We start from the raw sequence: 6,000 nt of genomic DNA on the forward strand, positions 1-6,000 counted from the left end.
TCTCTGAATATTCAGCAAGGGGATACATTGTTTCTTAGTGATACAGATAACTTTATGGCAAAAATCCCATACAATAATTACTTGATTGACTGATTTAAAATTCAAATGTACAGTAAGATATCATATGGATGATCATTTAGTTTTGTAACACTGCTAGGGAAAAACAATCACTAATTTGAACCGTTGAAACTTTATGCAAAATATATAGGTATTTGCAATAATTTAAACATTCTGTACTAAAACTGTGCGTAAGGCAACGTAACTGGCCAAGCTTTAACACCTTAGCTCAGTGATTCCTGGACCAGGAAAAGTCACTCACAGACAGTATGGGGGGAGGAGGGAGATAATGAACACTCGAGAAGCCTGTGAAAGGTAACAGTGGGAGGAAGAGAGAAAAAGGGTGTAGACTGAAAAGGTGTAAGCCTCTCAGGTGATTCTGAAACTCCTTGATATTGAGAGAATCACTGCTTTAGACAGTTTAAAACAAGATGGCTTTACAGTGGTCAGTGAAATACCAACATTTTCTACCACCTATAATCCACTGGCACTTCTTTCCTGGGGACAAACTTAGTCTCTTCATACTTTCATTGGGTTAAAAGGAAGGAGCCAGACTACACAAGATATTAGGATTCAAAAAATTATTTTGCAAAAATACTTTCCAGCCAGCTTTTAGAGGAAGATTTTTGGTGCTGATATTCCCAGCCGAGGTTAATGAAGAGCCTAGATGTTCCCTAAAAAGACAGCCCTGCAATACCTCAAGAATACCTGTCCTCTCCAGTCTGTGTGTTCTAAAACCCAGGGACACTCGATACTTGTGATTACACCTCCCTCACGCTTCTTACACGATAAGGCAAGAGTACACAGTAGACATCACCAACCTCAATATTGCTATCATTTTAGAGGCAGGTATTTTGGACGAAGAGAGAAACCCCTAATGCTACACACATCCAGTTTGCAGCTTGGCTGTAAGTGTATATATATATTTTTTGTTACATAAGGATACAATTTTCAAATGACTACTTGAGTTTTCAGAAAATAAATATTTGTCTATCTTTGTAGACTGGGGCCTAAAATTCAAATGCAATTATTTGCTAGGTGATGTGAATGAGTCTGTCAGGTCAGTATGAAGAGAAGGTAATGTGCTTTGTGACAAAGTAGAACATACATTCCCCATCTAAAGACTTTCAAACATTAAAACACATTGTGCATGTCTAAAAATATAAGTCTGAATTCTGATGGAAGAAGCCCTTTCTATCCCAAGTACAAAGAAATAAATACTGGATTAAATTGTGACATAAAAAATTAAAGACAGAGGGGCGCCTGGGTAGCGCAGTCGTTAAGCGTCTGCCTTCAGCTCAGTGCGTGATCCCAGTGTTCCGGGATCGAGTCCCACATCGGGCTCCTCTGCTGGGAGCCTGCTTCTCCCTCTCCCACTCCCCTGCAGTGTTCCCTCTCTCGCTGGCTGTCTCTCTGTCACATAAATAAATAAAATCTTTAAAAAAAAATTAAAGACAGAGATAAGTAAAGAGATGGTGAATAGAAAAGAGAAGAATCCTGGAAGATAAAAATTTTGGCTACCCGATTCAATTTCCTGCTGTAGACCAAGCCCCCTGATGCATCTCTGTAAATAAAATATTATGAAAAGATGCACGTGTCAAAGCACGCAAGGTACCGTTCCATATCTTAGCGTGAGAATATTTATATTCCAGGATTCTGACAGTGACTAGCTATAGTAATGGAGTTATAGCAAAATATTTTATTTGCCATGCTGGATATAAACGCAATTTTCTATTTTCACGATAAGGAGGAAATATAAAAAGCACATGTAACTGAAAAATGTACAAATAATTCTACTCCCCGCTGTCCCCACTGCTTTCTCTGGCTACCCTCTTAGTACAGGCAATAAAGAAACACTACGTCATAGACTGAGCTCCCGGTTACTACGGAGGAACAGGGATCTCTGCCCCCTCCACTAACAGCTCCGAGCAGAGCAACTCCAGAGGCTCTGAGGTCTGCTCTAGGTCTTCACACTTCTATCACTTATGCAGGGAACCTCAACCCATCGCAGAATCCAGAGAGTTTACAGAATCCAAAGGGTATGCTTGCATACTAAGCCGGCCACAATCTCTTACGGCAATTTTGAGTGAAACAGGATTGGTCTAGGCCCTTGCTTGTGGGTCATGAACATTATCAGTCAGTTAATGAGGAAGCCTCGGTATGATTCAGAAGTCTGATCTCCTGTGGATAGCTAGAAGTTTTAGTAAATTCACTGAGATTTTACCGCACTGCTAAGGTCTTCCTCTGGCCTCTGGCCTATAGGAAGGCTCTGTATAAACCAACTTCCTTCTTAGAATGGTGGTTTAGAATGGTGGTTATCAAACTTGACAGGTGTACAAATTTATCCAGGGATTTCATTAACCATAGATTCCTTGTTGATTCTGATTGGGTAAATCTGAGGGGGAGCCTGGGAAACCTCCATTTTTAAATAAGTATCCCAGGGGAATTTGATGCAAATACTCTCCAGATGGCACATTATGAAACACGGTCTTAGAGAATTCCAAGGGGGTGTAGCACATCCTAGGACAAGGATTGGGTGAGCCCTAGGGCCTGGAATTACCCTCCTGGCCTGCATTCTGAAGACCAATAACCTTCTCTTTAGAGGGCTTTAACAAATCTCTTCAATTAAAGAGGCTTTGCTTAGATGACAGTTACAGTCTTCGTTCCTTAGGAATCCATCAACAACATATCTCTAAGGTATCACTACTTCTTAGGTGGAACTATTTACTTTTCCCCAAATGTGAGCTACCTAATTGGTCGGTCCAGTTTAAATTAAAAAAACCCACAGTCTATGCTCTCCTGTTTACATATTTATCTTTGTATCTGCTTTTTCATTATGCTTCACAATGCTCTCAAACCACATGAATCTGGAATGTATGTCTTAGCACCAATATGTGTCTAACTTTATAAGAGGAACATATTTACTCCTATAGTTTTTCTGATATATTGAATTAATAATCTGCATACTAGGAAAGTACAATGGTTGTCACAAACAATCGCACTTCATGTTTTCTATGTGAACAGCTTTTAAATTAAAAATGTTAGGGGCGCCTGGGTGGCTCAGTCAGTTGAGCATCTGCCTTCGGCTTGGGTCATGATTCTAAGGTCCTGGGACTGAGCCCCTTATCCCAGTGGCAGGCCACCTGCTCAGCAGGGAGCCTGCTTCTCCCTCTCATCTGCTCCTCCACCCCACCCCCATGCTCACTCTCTAAGTGCATAAATAAAATCCTTTAAAAAAAGATGTTAGCTACCCAACGTTTCTTAACAGGGTACTAACTGTTTGGGCTGAGAATTCTTTTTTTTTGAGATTTTATTTATTTACTTGAGAGGGAGCAAGAGTCAGAGTGAGAGAGCACAGAGGGAGAGGGAGAAGCAGACTCCCCGCTGAGGTGGGAGCCCAACCTGGGGCTCGATCCCAGGACCCTGAGATCGCTACCTGAGCCAAAGGCAGATGCCTAACCAACTTAGCCACCCAGGCATCCCTGGGTGGACAATCCTTTTTTTTTTTTTTTTTTAAGATTTTATTTATTTATTCGACAGAGATAGAGACAGCCAGCGAGAGAGGGAACACAAGCAGGGGGAGTGGGAGAGGAAGAAGCAGGCTCCTAGCGGAGGAGCCTGATGTGGGGCTCCATCCCAGAACGCCGGGATCACGCCCTGAGCAGAAGGCAGCCGCTTAACCGCTGTGCCACCCAGGCGCCCCTGGGTGGACAATTCTTAAGTGAGCAGGACTGTCTTGCTCCCAGTGCTAGAGCATCACCAAAAGCACACTCACATATTTTAAGATACCCTTTAATTGGGTGCTACCTCCCCTGGTTAAGAACAAGTAAGCTGGGACGTTATGGGATCGAGCCCCACATCAGGCTCCTCCGCTAGGAGCCTGCTTCTTCCTCTCCCACTCTCCCGGCTTGTGTTCCCTCTCTCGCTGGCTATCTCTGTCGAATAAATAAATAAAATCTTTAAAAAAAAAAAAAAGAACAAGTAAGCTAAGCTATTTTTATGGAAAGCCATAATTGCTCAGACCCATTATTTCCAATTTTTTTTTAAGATTTTATTTATTTGTCAGAGAGAGAGAGTATAGGCAGGGGGAGCAGCAGGCAGAGGGAGAAGCAGGCTCCCTGCTGAGCAGGGAGCCCGATGCGGGACTCGATTCCATAATCCTGGCATCATAACCTGAGCTGAACGCAAATGCTTTAACTGACTGAGCCACCCAGACGTCCCCATTATTTCCAATTTCTAAGGGTACTTTACAACCTCTTTTAAGACATGCTGACTTCTGAGCAAGTCCATACACTTGGACATCAGAGATTTGGGCGGGGGCTGTGTATAATCCTACCGTTAGCAAGGTGATGTTGTTGCCCTGGTGCTCTCCTGCCTACACTACGCAGTAATAATAAATTATTAGAAAGTAACCGTAATACGTTTCAGAACAAGAAGAGATCAGCATAATCTGTATGAGAATAGAGTGGTGATAGTTACTGCTACATTTAGTGAAAACTACTGTATTCTAGACATTAGCTGAGTACTTCACATAATGTGATAATAATGCAGCCATGAGGTTAATACTCTTATTATACCCATTTTACAGATGAAGAAAGTAAGAATTTGACCTCTTAACTACCACTCTGTATTGTTTCTCAGGACATATTTAACAGCTCTCTATAAAATATCTTCCAAAAAATGAGCTTCAGGACATGAAAAGTTATCACATAGTTAAAGTCTCATTTGGTTACATAGTCTCATTTAGCTATGTCACTTCTGTTCTTAGAACGCCAGCTTCTTGCTATATTGTGTGAAGACAGGATCCATATATTTGTATCCCCATAGCATCTACCATGGTTACTTCTGCATAGTAAGTGCTCAATAAATATTTCTTGAATTTAATAATAAAATTGGTTGTCAAATGAAAACACATCAATAGGAATCCTTCTTCTTCAAGCAATTCTGAAAACAATCAAGGAACTAAATTCACCACTAATACTATATAACCAACTCTTCTCATGCACTAGGAATCTGTTCTAAAATCATGTGAACTGAGCCACAGCTAACATTTATACTTGAATGTGTTGCTTCATAAACACTGTTGCGCAGTCTGCAAAGCTCACTTTTTGCTAATAGATACCAAGGGTCTTAGCTGTGCAAACAGGGATTCCCACTCCACCCTGATTGCTATTGGCCCCTTACCCTTTCTCCATTAGTCAGCAGATGCAGCCTTTCCAACTTCAGCATGATTTTGCTAAATGTCACTACTTTAATACTATACTGTCTTCTGGAACCCAGACATCACTCCCTTCCCACCACATTCCCAGCAACAAATATCCTTTTAAATACTGAAAAATCAGTGTGCAAAAGTTGAAGTCCGTGCCCACAAACAAAACATCAGGAAGAGACACTCGGTACTTATACACCACAAAATAGTTTCCCCCTTTGAACAGCAGATGCCACTCCTTACTGACCTCTGCAATGCAGAGGTTTTCACTGGACAAAACACATCATACAGCAGAAAATTTCCAGAGTGGCTGATTGACCATTCTTGTTCCTCTGATGTATAGGTGGGTTCCTAGAAGACTAATCAGAGAACCAAAGGTCTGGCCCCTTAAGGAAGTTTCCTGAACTCTGCCTTATTTTCTCAAGCTGTAAAATAGGAATAACGAATTTGCCTCTTGCCTGTTCCTGAGGAACACGGGGACCCTAACAGTCCAGAAGAGATTGTTAAATCTCTATGAAAACACCTTGCATTCTTGAAACACAGATACAAAGTACCTCTCAGGGATGTTATCTGACCACAGTCTCAGGTTGTGTTCAAGGAAACAGAACCAAAACATGTTACAACATATGCCACACCACACCCACTATGTATCAGGTACATGGAAAGGTTATACAGAGTGAGCTCATTCTCTAAAACGGAGGTCCGTACAGTAGTGAGGGCAGGGCTGGGGGGGG

At 41.7% G+C, this 6,000-nt stretch overlaps 1 protein-coding gene across 14 annotated transcripts in view; it reads right to left on the bottom strand.

Moving 5' to 3' along the window:
* Positions 1-6,000, bottom strand: part of CAST (calpastatin) — a 107,119-nt gene that overhangs the window by 62,918 nt on the left and 38,201 nt on the right. The gene's annotated exons all lie outside the window — the stretch shown is intronic.

This window comes from Ursus maritimus, unplaced genomic scaffold (genome assembly GCF_017311325.1).
Source record: "Ursus maritimus isolate PB19 unplaced genomic scaffold, ASM1731132v1 scaffold_5, whole genome shotgun sequence".
Lineage (NCBI taxonomy): Eukaryota > Metazoa > Chordata > Mammalia > Carnivora > Ursidae > Ursus > Ursus maritimus.